Source organism: Triturus cristatus, chromosome 7 (assembly GCF_964204655.1).
Source record: "Triturus cristatus chromosome 7, aTriCri1.1, whole genome shotgun sequence".
NCBI lineage: Eukaryota > Metazoa > Chordata > Amphibia > Caudata > Salamandridae > Triturus > Triturus cristatus.
Window position 1 is genome coordinate 1,148,207,463 of NC_140590.1, and position 17,817 is coordinate 1,148,225,279.

The window sequence follows — 17,817 nt, forward strand, 5'->3', positions numbered from 1 at the left end:
GGTGAAACTGTGCAGGGTCTCTGAGACTCGGTCATCAAGGCGGTACTCCAAGTATCAGATGTTGACGGGCTTTAACTACAATGCTGCGGACCGCCATTTAGTGTCACTTCGGTTTGCCACCATAGAAGACACAACAAAAACAATACATGGCATGGGTATTGCAGCCCTCCCCCCCCCCCCCCCCCCCCCACACCTCAAGACCTACCTGGAGGAGGCGAAAGACTACTGTTCGAGGTGACTGAACATTTTTATGGGACAGTCTGAATATTTCACTCCAAGGAGTATTGGTTGAAAGACCTGGGCTTGTGCCTAATTATATATAACACAAAAGAAATCCTGGGGTCTAATAGTAAAGAGAGAAAGGTGGTGTGTATGGTGAGGAGGTAAAACCTAATGTACGTAGTGGAGAAAGCTCCAAAACCATGGTCATACAATCACCGTGGGTAACTAACCCCATCACATGGGATTTTCATCCCAAAGAAAATCTCAGAATCTCAAGGGGCGGCAGCGCCCTTGTATGAGACGTGAGTGCTTTGTGCTATGATTATTATGCCCTAGGAAAGAGGAATAAATCCACAAATGAGCCTAAAGTGAGTGGGGATCGCAGTGCTGATAGTAGTGAAAAAAACAAGGGAAGTGTATTAAAACTAATGACGGGACGGCCAGAGGACTTCTGTGAAACAATGCCGTACCGATATTAGATTAAAAAGGAGTAGGGGCAACACTAATCTGGTTTGATCAATGAAGCAACGTGAGGGAATGTGGTCGACATGTTTCAGCCATGGCGCCTATCTAGGCTAGGCTTTCATCAGGACCTCAAAGCTACTGCAAGGAAAAAACAACGTGACAAAGGATATAAGGCACCCTCAACTTGATTGTAGAGTGCAAAACTCCTCAAAGATACAAACAACACCTGTCCCCGACGGACAGGTAGGCTTTTTTCGCTCGCTGGGTTTCACTTGATTACTTGATTTTGAAGACGTCTACCCTCGAGCGTTGCCTTTTTCACCTCCACCTTGGTTTGCCACTGTACGGACTTGCATTTCACATTACTCTGTCTATCTGCCCTGCATTTAGCCACGTTTTATCTTCACGATGACCTTCTCGAGGTCAGTTCCTTGTGCAGACTCTGCCTCTGGCAGTTCTCCCTTGTTTTTCAGCAGATCTTCCCACTTTTTCCACACTTGCTCTTGTTATGTAAGCCCCCTCAGCAGCCTTACATTTTCCTTTCAGAGCGGTGTTCCTTCCTGAGCGGTTGCCAGGTGGAGGTCCTCCTACCACCCAGTTTGTACGGGTGAGTTGGACCATGCTTCAAGTTTATATTTTTCGTATTTATCATGACTGAGCATATGAGTTCCAACACATTTTTTTACACTGTCTTCCTTTCTTTTGTTATCCAGGTGTTGTTTGTATCTTTGAGGAGTTTTGCACTCTACAATCAAGTTGAGGGTGCCTTATATCCTTTGTCACGTTGTTTTTTCCTTGCAGTAGCTTTGAGGTCCTGATGAAAGCCTAGCCTAGATAGGCGCCATGGCTGAAACATGTCGACCACATTCCCTCACGTTGCTTCATTGATCAAACCAGATTAGTGTTGCCCCTACTCCTTTTTAATCTAATATCGGTACGGCATTGTTTCACAGAAGTCCTCTGGCCGTCCCGTCATTAGTTTTAATACACTTCCCTTGTTTTTTTCACTACTATCAGCACTGCGATCCCCACTCACTTTAGGCTCATTTGTGGATTTATTCCTCTTTCCTAGGGCATAATAATCATAGCACAAAGCACTCACGTCTCATACAAGGGCGCTGCCGCCCCTTGAGATTCTGAGATTTTCTTTGGGATGAAAATCCCATGTGATGGGGTTAGTTACCCACGGTGATTGTATGACCATGGTTTTGGAGCTTTCTCCACTACGTACATTAGGTTTTACCTCCTCACCATACACACCACCTTTCTCTCTTTACTATTAGACCCCAGGATTTCTTTTGTGTTATATGTACTTGTATGGGGGAATTAATCCTGTGCGGTCTCTAAACGTGCTCCCTCTGACCCTCCGGTGCCCAACCGTTTTGTATTAGGCTTGTGCCTAATTAAACAGCTGGCATCCACTATCAGCCTCCAATATGAGCAATGGCTGGTATTCTACTCTTTTGGGGGGGGCGGGGGGGTACATTAAAACAACGTTAATGACCTCAATTGGTGACGAGGATGCAGAGACCACTATGTAAAAGGAGGCAGACCGACGGAGAACACAGCTTAAGGGCAGGTTAATAATTTTGCTTTAATAGTGAACCTTTTAACCTTGTAGATCTGCTTTGGGGAAACATTGTGGTATCTTGTGCTATGGTGGAGTATACTGTGGTATGGTGTAATGCAAGTTGTGGTTATAGTATGATGTGTGTTAACATGGTTTGGCATGGTGCTGAGTGGTAACATGGTGTGCAGTCTCATACAGTGTGGAGTGTTATGCTGTGAGGTGATCTATAAAGGCAATGCCTGAGGTGGTGTTATATAGTATGTTAATGTATTCTTTAGCGGTATGATTTTCAATTTGTGTGCTAAACAGAAGAGAATTCTGCAAAAGGGTGTGGTTTGGTCATACGGTGGAGTTTGTTATGTGTGAAGTTCCCAAAAGAGTATGGTGTGATTTGTTGTAGTGTTAGAATAAGGCACGCTGTGTTGTGGCATGGCATGCAATGGGATATGGGCTTATACTGATATTGGTAGGCCAACAGAAAGTATTTCTGCTGTCTAATCATGTGTCTGTGACTACACCGGCTTTGTCTGACCTGTCTAGGTGCGTCCATTATCTTCTTGTGTCCATGTTACCCAGTGTCTTTGCTTATCTGACTCCCCAGACAACCCGTTGTCAGTGATTCATGGTATTGTGCAGCATGTCCTTTTGCTATGTATTGTATGTTTGGTTGAATGAGTAGATGGCTCACGGAGCAGAGGTGCTTCCTTGAGCTCCAGAGGTAAGGGATAGCCATCGGCTGTATATCCCTGCTAAACCAGCCCACCGTGCCCATCAAATGAAACTAGCAACGTAACAAGTAAGAATAGACATCAAGAAGTTTACTTGCAACTCTCTACCTTCTCTGGATGAAGACTCTGGATGAGACGCCCTCCGCTTTTGTGGAACCGAACCGAACTGGATACATAGTCCTCACTCCTCGGGGCACCGGGGCCATCGCGGGTGACCCCCCCTGCAATAGGAGATACACGGACTCCTTCGGAGGGTTGCTGTCGCCCAGGGAGGTGGGTCCCAGCCGACCATTCCCTGATTGCAGCCTGAGGACTCCGGTCACGATCGCAGGCGGAGTTCCCGAGACCCCGTGAGGCAATTGCGGGAGGAGGGGGAATCTGCGCCGAGCATGCCGGCAACTCCGATCGGACTCCTCTGCCCTGATTCACCGGATTGCCTGTCGAGCCGCACTTGCGTGCCCCAGGAGCTTGCAGCTGCAGAGATTCGGCCGACCGCAGCGGCGAGCCCCGGGAATTGAAGATTGTGCCGTGCCTTACACAAACGGATTCCGGAGGTGAGTCCGCCCTGAGGAAGCCGGCGGCCCCGCCCGGTCCTCTGATTCCTCTTCTCTTGCATCCACATGGGATTATACGCCGGTCCGGGCAGGGAGGCGTTCTCCGGACCAGGAAGGCTAGCGGCCCCTGTTTGGACCTCCTATTTCTTTTCTTTGTTAGTTCTGAGAGTTCACCAGCTGTCCCGCCCACGGTGATTGCTTGTTTCAGCCAGTGCGGTGAATTCGCACGGCAGTGCCCCGGCGCCAGCAGAGCCGATTTAGTTGTTCACACAAATCCGGTCTGCGCACATCCTATCGCCTTCCCGGGTTCTCCTTCGCCTCCTTTCTCGACGCCTGACCCCTTGAGGAGGAGTGCTTCCGGGTTTCTTGTGAGTAGACTTAAGTAATTAATGCACTGATTTCAGCCTAATATGTGGAGAGAAACTTTGCTTTCACATGCCTCTCATGTAGTTTAAAGACTTTCTCATACTAAGTGCCACTTTCCCAGCCAGTATTTAAAATGGCTACCACCTGATCAGCAGCCATCTTGGAACGGCAATCCTTTCTACTTTACTGTCTACCTACTGAAGATTCTTATACTTGGTAGACATCTTGCAATATTTTCTACCACTACAGCAGCCATCTTGAAAGGGTCTCCACCCAAAAGAGGCAGCCATCCTGTAATGTTGGAATCACCTCTATTGATTAACACCAAAACAGCTTCAAGTTGGTGACTAAAACGGCAGCCATCTTGTAATGGCTAATTGCTTATACAAACTACACCAAATACGCAGACATCCGGCTTTAGACCCCTTCATAACGACAGCCATCTCTTTCGACTATTTCCTTATCCCTACTTATCTTTTATTAGCATTATAAACATCCAAGCCAAGTATCATTTTCGATACTTTTACGGGCCCTAACTAAACTGCAGCCTTTTCATTACATTCTATTTTAGTACTCCCTCGAAGTCTATCAATGTGAACAACCGCCTGGTAACAAACACCCAAAGAAGGAGAATTAACACCCACTAACAACCATCTGAGAACCGGAGGTCAAACGGTTTGTGTGTCTTATGATCGCTCCCCCACGGTACATAGGGAATTTCATAGCAGGGCGGGACCTGAATGAAGGAAGGAATGAATGAAGGAAAACTTATAATGCGCAACTAAGCCCAAAAGGCATCAAGGCGCCTAACACAAAAAGATCAAACAGACCAGGAACCAAAACTACGGGTAGGCCTTGGCAAAGAGCCACGTCTTTAATGCCTTCCTAAACGTAGAGATCGTGTATTGAGTTTTAATTTCAAAGGGGCAGGTATTCCACAGTTTTGGGGCTAAAGACGAAAAGGCCCTCCCTCCCCACTTAACTCTTCGAAAACGGGGAACTGACAGCAAATTCTTTCTCGAGGAGCGAAGGTTTCTGCCCGGGACATAAGGTGCCAGCAGGTCCTTCACCCCCTCAGCTCCCACGCCGGATAGAGCACCATAGGTCATGCAAAGGATTTTAAAAACGATCCTGTCTTGGATCGGGAGCCAATGCAAACTCTTCCTGGCACCGGTAGCTGAGGAAGTCCTGGGAGCATTAAGCACAAATTTGGCTGCCGCATTCTGGGCTGTTTGCAAAAGCGCCACAAGGCCCTTATTTATGCCGGCATAGAGAGCATTGCAGTAATCAAGCCGCGAGGCGACCAGTGCAACAACAATCTGTTTGCGGGCATGCGGAGCCAAATATGGTCTGATTTTCCTCAAGATTCTGATAATGCCCCAACAAGTAGCAACGGTCCTGTTAACCTGCTGCGACATAGAGAGGGCGGGATCGATCATCACCCCCAGATTACGAGCCAGGTCCGTGGGCCCAGGGCACGCTCCAAGAGAGGGGGACCACCACTCAGAGGACCAGATGTCCCTATTTCCACCAAAAATAAGAACCTCGTTTTTTTCCCCGTTCAGCTTTAGTGAATTGTAAATCATCCACTGAGAAACTGCCTCCATGCAGTTCCTAAAGCTGAGAGCGGAGGTACTGCCCGAGTGGGAAAGGGACACCATAATCTGGGTGTCATCGGCATATGATACCACCTCCATCCCATAAGATCTTATTAACTTGGCAAGTGGGGCCACATAGATGTTAAAAAGGGTAGGACTTAAAGCCGACCCCTGAGGGACCCCACATTGGACAGGAAGGGATGGAGATAGGTATTCACCCAGTTTAACCCTCTGTTCCCTCTGGTCAAGGAAGGAGGCCAGAAGGCTCAAAGCTAAACCTTCCACCCCTATCTCCCTAAGGCGAGATATTAGAACCGAGGGAGATGGGGTATCGAAGGCGGCTGTCAAGTCCATCAAGACCAGAAGAGCGGTATGGCCCTGATCGACCTCCTTACGGATGTTATTGAACACTACCGTAAGGGCCGACTCCGTACTATGATGTCTCCGGAACCCATGCTGGGAGTGATCAAGACTGCCCGAGAGGTCCAAAAATGCAGTCAGATGCTCATTAAGATGTGTTTCGAGCATCTTTGCCGGAGCAGGAAGCAGTGAAATCGGGCGAAAATTTTTAAGGATTTCAGGGTCCAGAGTTGGCTTCTTTAGGAGAGGCTTAACCACAGCACTTTTCCACGAAGAGGGAAAGGTGCCCTCCTGTAATGCCTGGTTCATGATACTCAGGAACGGGGGCAAAAGAGTCTTCCGACATTCCTTAAAAACTTTAAGAGGACAGGGATCCAGAGGGGACCCTGACCTGGTCTTGCTAAGAAGCAGATCAAGCTGTTGCAAGGAGAGCAGTGGAAAATTGGACAGATATGCAGAGGGGGCCACCATTCCATCACCCACATCAGGTATGGCCAGAGGGAGGGGAGGCAACACAGCCCTTTGCAATTCAAGGGCCGAGTAAATATCGGCTATTTTCTAGTGGAAAAATTGGGCGATCTTATCGCAGAGATCCTGGGAGCTGGGAATAGGGTCGGGCACTTGCAGAGTGCACAGAGAATCTGCAATTTTAAAGAGTTCTCTAGGGGATGTAAGGGAGGTAGTCAGATTAGAAAAGTACTCCTGCTTTGCTTTGATGACCTCCGCTTTATATCCCTTAAGAAGGAGTTTATGTTTTTCCCTTTCCTGATAGTCCCAGCTCGCCCTCCACAGCCTTTCCTGCCTCCTACAGCCTTGTCTTAGAGCTCTCAGAGACTCGGAGAACCAGCGGGCCGAAGGACTCTTCCTAGCAGTGTAACGAAAAGAGACCGGAGCCAACAAATTCACCGCCTGGGCGATAGAAGCAGTCAGTTCAAGCGCCTCTATGCTGACGTCCTTTAGTGTGGTAGTTGTTAAGTTGGAAATTAGGGGAACAAGAGTGTCATTAGAGATATTCCCATAATTACGCTTAGGTTCTCTTTTGCTGGGACCCCTCAACTTCATATATACCGGGGAGGCCAAAAGCTTCAAAGGAACCGCTAGGTGATCAGACCAGGCCAGTGGTATGGGCACATCTGTCGTCAGCCTCGAATCATTAGAAAACACCCCATCCAAGATGTGACCTGCCCGGTGGGTGGCGCTGGTAACCAACTGCTGAAAACCACAGGCGGACAGTGACTCCACAAGGGAAAAAGTTTCCCTGGAGTCTAGGTTTTCAAGGTGGAAATTTAAGTCTCCCAGAACAGTAAGTTGGGCGCAGCCAAAATAGGGCTCTAGGAGTTTAAACAGAGAATGGCAGAAGTCCACTCTTCTATAGATCAATATGCCAGCAAAGGGAGCAGCGGAAGGGGACGTTATCAGAAAGTGCAGGGCCTGATGGGTGTCTAAGGGGACGGATAGAATAGAAATACGGCAGGTATGAGAATTCTTATAGAGGATCCCCAGACCTCCTCCCCTGCGTCCCACTCGGTCCGGCCTGACTAACGCATAGCCCTCCGGAATAGCATCCACCAGGTCGGGCTCAGAGGAGTCAGAGGCCCAAGTTTCTGTAATGAAAACCCAAGAAGGCTTTCTTACAGCCACAAACTCCCTAAAGGCGATGTTATTCTTCACCAGCGATCTAGCGTTCATGAGAAAGCCGGTTTCACTTGCCAAGGTAGAGGGGGGGGCAGAGTCTATGGGGGGGCAGGCATTAGAAGCACACTCAGTCTGTGGCGAACAGCTTTTAAAACAGCAGCAAAAACAAGGAGCATGAGAGAGAGCCTCTGGAGAACATGAGAAATGACACGATAACCAAGGGGGTCTAAGGGCAGCTAACTCAAGATGGGAGTATCTGTAACTAACATGATACAGGATGGAAACCGCGCATACTCTATTCAATACCCCCCCCCCCCAACCTTTCGAAAAATGCCTCTAAAACCTTCAAGCACAATTTGCTCAGAAAAAACCCAGATACCCTGTTCCTAGATTCCTCCTTTAATGCCAAAAAAGGCACTATACTCAATAACCTCATATTCTTCACAAGAAAAATAGCAAAATGGCTATCGACCTTCTCCAAGCTATTAAATATCTAGGAACATAAAAATATCCCCTACGGAACTAGGATTACTACGACACCTTCGCAAAACCTCCGAGCTACACTGAACATAACATCCTACAAAAATGGCACCGTGCTCATTCAAGCAGCTAACAAGGACCTAGAACTATCCGACAAATACTTCTTCACCCTTAAAACACACACCATCACCACATGCTGCATCTCGCAGGACCTAACCACTCCTACCACCCCTTCATCTCCTGATGATCAACAACCCCCTACCCCTCCCAGAACGGCTGAAAGTAGCATTAACAATTATTTTCAGCCCTTTGCTTTAAAAAGCCAATCTATTAACCTACACGTTGTATCTCAGGGCCTAACTTCTCCCTCCACCCCTTCAGCTCATCCTGAGGATCAACGACCCCCTACCCCACCCAGAACTGTTGAAAGTAGCATTAACAATTCCCATCAGCTCCGTGCCTTAAAAAGCCAGTCCATCAACCGACCCAGGGTACCTCAGGACCCTATATCTCCCGCCACCCCATCAGCACCTCAGGAAGATCTACGACCCTTGCCTCAACCTAGATCTGCTGCAAGAATTGTCAACAACCCTCCCCCTTTTCACACACCGCAGCGACTCCCTCATCTAGAATTAGCAAGATCAACAACAACAACCCCTCCCTCTCCACACCCTCAGTTCCCCCCCGCCCTATCAAGATTCTCCCAAAACACATCCTTTCGTCACCGTCCGAAAGTTACAAAACGTTATCCAAGAAATCAGACACGTCCTTCAAGTCGCTGAAAACTCCCTCTCTACACTTAAACACCTTGGAAAGTCCCTAGTAACAGTCGAGAAGGGGATAAAAACTATCCCCTTACCTCTAACTCTCCTGCCTTCTACTGAATTGCTGTTCAGCCCCTAAATACGCTTCTGACATCGCCGACCTTGTCCTCAACAGGAAAATGGATATAATCATCCTCACAGAAACATGGCTCAATGAATCATCCTCCCCTTGCCTTGATCTTCTAGTCCCCTCTGACTACAACATCATTAGATTAGACAGATCGCACAAAACAGGCAGAGGTTTAGCTTACATACATCGTTCCGACATCTCCATCTCAAAATTTCACTCGGAACCCCTAGTCTCCTGTGAATACCTGGGGATTTCCAGTAAATCATCAAGTATCATCTCTCACAAACTACATATACTCTACCATCCTCCAGGTTCGAATGCTGAATTCATAGAACAGCTTATGGAAATTATTACCTCAAACTCTTCCCCTCACTCCAAAGTCATATACCTGGATGATTTCAATCTTCACTGGGATAACCCCCTGGACAAGCAGGTTAACACTCTCAAAACCTTCCTAGCAGACCTTTCCCTGACCCAAGTTATCTCAATGCCAACTCACTTAAAAGGTGCCACTCATGACTGGATCATATCTAAACAAAGTACTATTGACTCACTCTTGGCTAGTCCCTGTGACTGGTCAGGCCATCACATTATCACCTTCTAAATTCCATCAACGTACAAGAAAACTTTCTCGCAACAAAAAAAGCAAAAACATTGGATAAGAGACACAAAAAACATTAATTGGAACAACCTGGCCTCCCACTGTGAGAAGGCTCTCACTCCCCCCAATAACGTGTCAGACGTCAACGACCTCACAGCTCACTACAACTCCTCAATGACCGAAATCTTCGATAAAGCCGCTCCACCAAAATTCAAAAGAATTCCGGATAAAGACAAAAACCCATGGTTCAGAGGAGCCTTAAATGAAGAAAGACGCAAACTTAGATCAACGGAACGGAAATGGAGGCAACAGCCCTCCCCCAATCATCTTAAACTTCTCCGGAAATCGAGAAACTTCTACAATAAAAGTATCCTACAATCAAAAAAAGACTTTTTCAGATCAGAACTAGACAAGGCCAAAAATAGACCAAAGAAACTCTTCGAAATTCTGAAACAACAATCTAACAAATTAGCCAAATCCTCACTCCTAACATCGAAATCACAGTTGAGTAGTGTAGAATTCTCATCATTTTTCACAGCTAAAACTAACTCCCTTCAACTCGAACATAGTGAGGCGGCATCCAACTCAGCCACTCCAAAGAGCAGTCAAGCCAAAATTCCTGCACTGCAAAAATAACTCTCACTGGGCCACGTTTAAACTCTACGATCTCATTGACATCACCAATATTCTAGCAACAACCAAACTTAACAACCACTTTAAGAACCCTGTCCCCTCTAATTGTTTACCCCACCTCTTCCATATCATCTCACCTCTCTGGACCAAAATCATCAATGCCTCACTATCACAAGGTCACATCCCAGATTGCCTAAAAACAGGCCAAGTCACCCCTATCCTGAAAAACCAACAGCAGATAACTCCGACCCCAACAAATTCTGACCAATAACCAACATTCCCATGCTAGCCAAGGTCCTGGAAAAATGTGTTCAGCAACAACTGAACCAACACATCTTGCACTTCAATCTACTGAACATTCACCAATCGGGTGTCAGACCTGGGCATAGCACAGAAACCGCTATCCTGCACATAGTAGATGACGCCCTTCAAGCTCTTGACCGCAACAAAACCTGCCTGTTAGTTCTACTCGACCTCTCATCAGCCTTCGATACGGTCAATCACGACAAATTACTAAGAAGATTAGAAAAGAGGTTGGGTTTATCGGGTAAAGTCCTTCAGTGGTTCAAATCCTTCCTGGAAAACAGAACGCAATCGTACATGATCAACAACAATCTCTCCGTTTCCTCCCCTAACCTTCTGGGAGTTCCTCAGGGCTCCGCACTATCTCCCATGTTATTCAACCTATACGTCAAACCACTCACCGAGCTACTACAGCAGGAGAACATCTCCTTCCGCATGTATGCGGATGACACCCAACTGTACATCAAGATCTCCTCTATCGAAAAGATAAGGACAATGAACCTAGCTCTCGAAAAGACAGTCCAATGGCTATCGACCAACTTCCTCAAGCTTAACTCTAAAAAAACAGAGTTTCTCCTAATCTCCCCCGCTAAGAACTCCACTGAGATAAAGGAATGGATCAAAATTATCACTGTGTTGAATTGTACGCCAACTCTAGTAGACTCCTCCATTTCACTAGGTATCACTCTGGATAAGAACCTTAACATGCAATATCACGTCAACTTATTGACTAAAATTGCCCGCTTCCACCTCAGCTATCTCAGAAAAATGAAACCTTTTCTCGAGAATTCCGACCTCAAATCTGCAGTCCAGTCCTTAGTTATTTCAAGGCTTGAATACGGATGTACCACCCTCGCTGGACTTCCCAAAATCTCAACCGCCCCTCTAAAAGCCTGTCTCAATGCCGCAGCAAGACTCCTAACAGGGTCTAGGAAATTTGACCACATATCACCACATCTGACAGCACTCAACTGGCTACCCTACGAAGCCCGAATCCACCTAAAAATGGCTTGCATCACACACAAGGCGTTACACCACAACACCCCCAGTACCTAGCTCAAAAACGTACCTTATCTGGAGGAAACAGACATTCAAGGAGCTCAAACAATCTACTTCTGAAACCCTCACGTTTCAAAAAGTCTAAAACTTCCAACAGAGCATTCTCCGGGGCAGTGCCAAGGATATGGAACTCTCTTCCACCATACATCAGAAAAATCTCCTCTACGCCTCTCTTCAACAAGCATTTACAATGCAATGGTCTCGGCATTGGTAAAGTTAGAGCTATTGGCATTGCTCATGACATTATTTTTGTTTATGTTTTTGTTTTTAAAACATTTAAAGAAACGGCATTGTCATGAGCAATGCCAATAGCTCTACCTTTACCAATGCCGAGACCGTTGCATTGTAAATGCTTGTTGTTGTGCCTGCTGGGAATTCACAGAGGGATTCGAAGCAGGCGAGGCCCGTTTACAGCTGCCGAGGTCTCCTTTGTGAGTGCGAAAACGAGGTAATTGCCACACAACTCAATTCTGATCCCTGTACAAACTTTTGTTTGTAATGGACACTTCTATTCAGGACTCAATGTACTGAAACCCTAGAGACACCTAATGCACGGATTACAAATGCCTCTGTAATTATAATCCTGCACAAACCCCTGTTTGCCGTTGGTGCTGCAGTTACCAGTGGGTCAGAGCTTATTACTGGGTTTAATAAAGTCTGCGTACCCCATTTAAATATTGGCATGTCGAATCTGCTGACATTTATCGAAGGGAAAAGGCCCTGTAAATACCCAAACAAGCAGATTGCAGACATTTACATTTTGTGCTCGAAAATTAGACCTCTGTACCGCCTTCCTCCAGCTCACCCCATCATCCAGCATGACTGTCGCACAAATCCTCTCACTGAAGTCAAAGAAAGGTAAAGTCACCGGAAACGACCGCCCTGACGTCATCAGCTGATGGTGAAATGAATGGTGCAATAGGGTCGACTGACAAGTGCCTCTGCACTGGGGTTTACCCACCGGCTGCCCCCACAGCGCCTAGAGTGGGCCTCAAGGAGGCGCGTCTGTGAAGCCAGGCCGCAGCCAAAGTTTGAGTCCGGAGTCGCAGCCCTGATGTCGTCACCACCTCCCCCTAAACACAGGCCAGAGGGCTATAACCTGCGGGGAGGGGGGGTGTGGCGGGCAGAGCCTGTAACGCGCACAGTACAGTAACCGGGGGAGGGGGGTGGTGCAGAGCCTGTAACTTGCAGACAGTGCATTAACCTAGACAGAGCATGTAACGCGCAGACAGTGCGTTAACGCGGGGGGCAGAGCCTGTAAGGGGGGGGGGCAGAGCCTGTAATGGGGGCGGGGGGGCAGAGCCCGTAACCGGGGGGGGGGAGAGCCTGTAACATGCAGACAGTGCTGTAACGGGGGGAAGCCTGTAATGTGCACAGTACAGTAACCGGGGGGGGGGGGGGCGGGGGGCAGAGCATGTAACTTGCAGACAGTGCATCAACCGGGGGGGGCAGTGCCCGTAACGCGCAGACAGTGCATTAACCGGGGGGGGGGGGGAGAGAGCCTGTAACGCTCACAGTACGGTAACCGGGGGGATTGCAGAGCCTGTAATTTGCAGACAGTGCATTAACGGGGGGACAGAGCCTGTAACGTGCCGACAATGCTGTAACCTGGGGGGGAGGGGCCTGTAACATACACCGCAGTGACGCCACACCTCACCACCCGACAGTAGCCCCTCCCCCTATTCACCTACACCTCACCACCTGGCAGGATCCTCGAAGCACCGCGTCCCACATACTGCCCAGGCCCCATCCTCCCTGCCAACACCCCCGCCCCTCACACACACCCCTCAGTGTCCTTTAGAACCACCCATCACTTCCAGGTCTGCATGGAGACCCTGGCAGACTCCCAAGCCTTCAAGCAGAAAAACGAAAGGACTACTTATTCTTATGTGTTTTACGTTTCAATGCTTAAAGTCTTACGGTTTATTACAAATTACCAAAGTGCAGCGCTACAGGCACAAGTTCCACACAGAAGCGCCTACCCCACGGCCTTAGTGCGCTGTCCCGTTGCCGCACGCACTTGGGGAACATCACAGAAGACATTTCAGTTCTGGAACGGGGGGGGGGGGGGGGTTAATGTCCCATCAACAGCCCCAGACACCAACATTTAAGTAACACCCACCATTGTCCCCTAAAACAATCAACGATTACTGGTCCCCCCTGCTTGCGTACCCGGGTCACGTTTGCATCATATCCATCACTGGTGGAATAAAAGGAGCACATCTTTAATACGCACCATTTATTTTATGACAACGTGTACTTTAGGGGGCACACACAGACACAATGTAATAACGCACATACACGGAGCTGCTGAAGGGAAATAGCTGGCAACGGGGGGGGGGTATATTCAGCTTGGAGGAGAGACCCCCCCAGCACCTCCAGGGGGGGGGGAGGGAGGGGTACATACAGAGCTATACAACGGTGTGTGTGTGGGCAGGGGTATTTTGAAAGCCGCCGGTCCCACCCCAGCCCAGAGAGCCGCCGCCGTGGTACATACCCAGCCCTCACCTGGCATTGCAGCTCCCACACCTGAAAGCAGGCGCACAAACTCCTGTAAGCAACGACAACTTCCGAACCGACAAACACACAAGGTACAAAAAGACACACCACCCACCCGTGCGTGGAAAAGGGCTGGAAAACTTCAAATAAACACACAAGGAAACCCCAAACGTTTCAGACAATTTCAGGAAGGGCCGACCCACTCCTCGACGAATTGCGCATGACGTCACGGATCAGGCTTTTGTAAGACTGCGCTTTGCATAGCTCTACGGCACTCTTGAACGTGTATCTAACCTGTTTCACCTGAAAATAATGCTAATTAGATAAAACGCTCGTATCGCTCTTCCCGGGTAGACATCGTTCGCATTCGGCACAATAGCTCAGTGGGTAAGGCGCTTGTTGCGGGCCTCTTCGTGTAACCTAACAGTGACATCATACAGTATCAAAGCACTGCGAGAATTTTCAGTTTGAAGGTTTTTTTTTTATACATGACCAAAGATATATTTTAATTATATCATAATCTTAAACAAATCTATCAGTTTTAGCGAATGTCCGGAATTTCACTTCAACTAAACACGCCGAAACCGCGAGAATGCATTTTTTGAAAATGAAAAACACGTAACGACGTAGTCATTTGAAAAACAGACACATCTCAGATATGTTCAACAATCACAGACGCGTTTTGCACTCCTTCCGGCCCATGGGTAGCTGTTTGATTTTTACGAATAAAAGGTCGTGCTAAAATCAGATGTTTCTTTGCATTTGTTTAATTTGGAATCTATTTTATCTACCCAAATAGTTCCCTGCTCTGTGAACCGTGTGCTCTTTCAAAAAAATAATCGCTCCACAAAGACGATGCTGCCAGTAAAATAAATATTTAAATAATGAAATAAAGACAATAAATAAAGTGTTAAAAAAGGCGCTGTGGGTTTTTGTCTATGGTGATATTGCTTGAGATCCACTAAAATACAAGGGCTCTTGCACTGAGAAATGCGCATGCGCGTGATATAGACGCCAATTTCGAACTTGTAGGAGCCCCATAGACGATGCTGGGCCTTTGTAACGTCCTAGCTCCGTATATTAGTAATAACAATAAGCACCAATGCCAGTATGAGCCAGTCACCTCAATGCATTTTTGTAACTATTTCATAACATCACTCCCTTCAGTGACCGCTTACAGTATTACAGGCGTGAAGTGTATCCAAAGGCGAATAGGAAGACTTAACACATACACCACTAGCGGAATGGACTCACCCGACTACATGAACTCTCGCGATGACGATTTTACCTGAGGATGGTGACGCTACCCCTCCGCACAGGCAAAAACACCACTGGCTCGGACACCCGGATCGGCTTGAACTGGAACTTGCAGCCGAAGCACAGCGCCGAGTCGCTGAAGACGGACACAGAAACGATGGGCCTTTCAATGACGAAGGAGATCAGGTGAGGGAGCAACGCCGGGACACCACCGCCTTTCTCCGAGGCACAGCAGAAAATGCCTCGGAGAAAGGGAGTGTCCTTTTCGGATTGGGGGGCGTGTTTTGCTGTTGTCTCCTCCCTGAGACTTCTCGCAAAAAACACGCCCCCCGATCCGAAAAGGACGGGGCAGGATTAGAGTGACGGGACCTCTTCTCCAATGGCTGGCCAGCATTTACTAGGCCAGCCAATGGAGAACAGGGAAGAAGAGGGGCGGGTTCAAGCCCCTCTTCACCCAAGTCATTATGTCTCGCGAGCGAGACTGCGCAAGCGCAGCCATCGCTAGCCGAGACCTAAAAAGGAAGCAAAATTATACCTGATGAGCATATTCCTACCTTTATCTGCACAACCACGACCCCTGAACTACAACCCCTAACTACCTCTACCCATGGGTTACCTGACCGTGAATTGAAGACCTACACGAACTTGAACTGTCTTGCAATGCTCAGAACATTTCTTCCCACTGCTGCCACGAGAAGAGAAAACCTACACGAACTTTGAATGGTTTTACTGCTCAGAACAAGTCCTCTCAATGCTGTTACTCCGTGTTACTTTCAGAGTATGTCTCTTTGTATGCAGTATTCCCCTTTTGAATGTGTTCACCGTATGCCTTTTGTAAAGCGCTCTGATACTCTAGCTTGGGTCTGGTTCGCGCTCTGTAAAACTTTAAAAATAAATAAATAAATGTATGAGGTACTCCAGGTACTGGTGGGTCAGGTGTGTAATAGGCAGCCATGTTATGAGTAATAATATAGTCTACAGAGTCTTAAAAATGGGCTCGGCCTTCTGTACTGAGGTGTCCAGGGGACCCCTCTAATACCAATAAATTCATCCCTTAGATACCCAGGTCCTGGTTTCCTGGCGCTGCATGCTCATCCTTCTTTGTTTCCGTTTAGTAGCTGTATTTGATGGGGGGTTGATGGACTGTGGGTGATAGGTTAGAGGATATAGAGACCAGGCCAAGTGCCTAACATGATCAAGCAGGAGTCGCCTAGAAATGTCACCATTGCTTCATTTGGTCTTTAACAAGTCAACCCAATTGAGTACTCGCTAGAGCCCTGCTTCTAAGGGGTAGCTGTTCCCCCTGACTTATGTGCATTCGGACTCTGTAGCTTAACCTCCGAGCAGTGGCATTGCTAGACCTACTGCCACTCGGGCGGACCCTAAGTTTGCTGCCCAGTTCAGGTAAGGGGGTGGTGGCTGACAGATGACTTGTTGGGGGGCGGGGGTTGGCGGCTGACGGATGACTTGTTCAGGGGAGAGGGGCGGGGGTCTGGCGGCTACCAGACAACTTGTTTGCGGGGGATGGTGGTAGTCGACCGGCATGACTTGCTCACCTCCACCACCCCTAAAAACAAGCATCTGCAATGCAATATGTCTCGCATTTGTGAGAGTTTAAGCTATTGGCATTGTAAATAAAGCCTTTTATTTATCTGTTTTAAAAACCAACACATAAATAAAAGGCATTGTCATTTACAATGTCAATAGCTAAACTCTTGTAAATGCGAGACCTATTGCATTAATATGGTGTGCACTTCAGTCATAAGACTCTCAAACAAGACCCACTCCAAGAGCAACAAGCTTTCGGAGAGAGGTTCAGATGAAGGCTGAAGGATCAGCTTAAGTAAACAAACCTTCTGCCGATGTCCGTCATATCTGCAGGGACTCTAGGGATATCTGAGCTACCTATGTTCAGGAAAAACACCAGCGTGGTCATGCAGGGAAAGCGGGCAAAGCCGAATTGTAGACAATAGGCGCACAGGTGCCATTGTTAAATTTAAAGCGCAGCATTTTGCCATTGTTGAAAATAAAAATAAGGCTTTTTAAAAGTTGATTTTATACAGCATGGTGTAGTGCATTGAATAAAACATCTTTACAGTTAATGCACGACGTCGCGGCCCTTAAAAAAATCATTATGGGACGCGGCCAGGCAAGATGGCCGTGTGGACGTGATCGGCTCTGCCGCCACAGTGCCGTGCAATTGAAATTCGGAGAGCTGACCAGTGAAGCGTCTGGCGATCCAGGGAGCCTGCTGTGCCAGGAATATAGTGGTGCTGAGACCAAGCCCTGCGGTGGCTGGATAGTTACCGAACCGGATCCTGACCAAGAGGTTTTCGATGAGACAAGATTGCGACCACGACCCTCGCAACCGCATAAACCGGAGTATAGCCGGCGAGAAGAGAACTCCACAACCAAGCCCTGATAGCATAACCCCCTCACCCACGCCGAAAGACTCACTGCAATCGGGCGAAAACGCAGGTACCCAGTATCAGGGTCGTGAGTGGGGGCCGGTGGGGAGAAAAAGTCAGAGAAGAGAGTGGGTCTGACCGCAGACTACTGAACCGGCGAGACTGACTGCAGTGGCTAGTAGGGG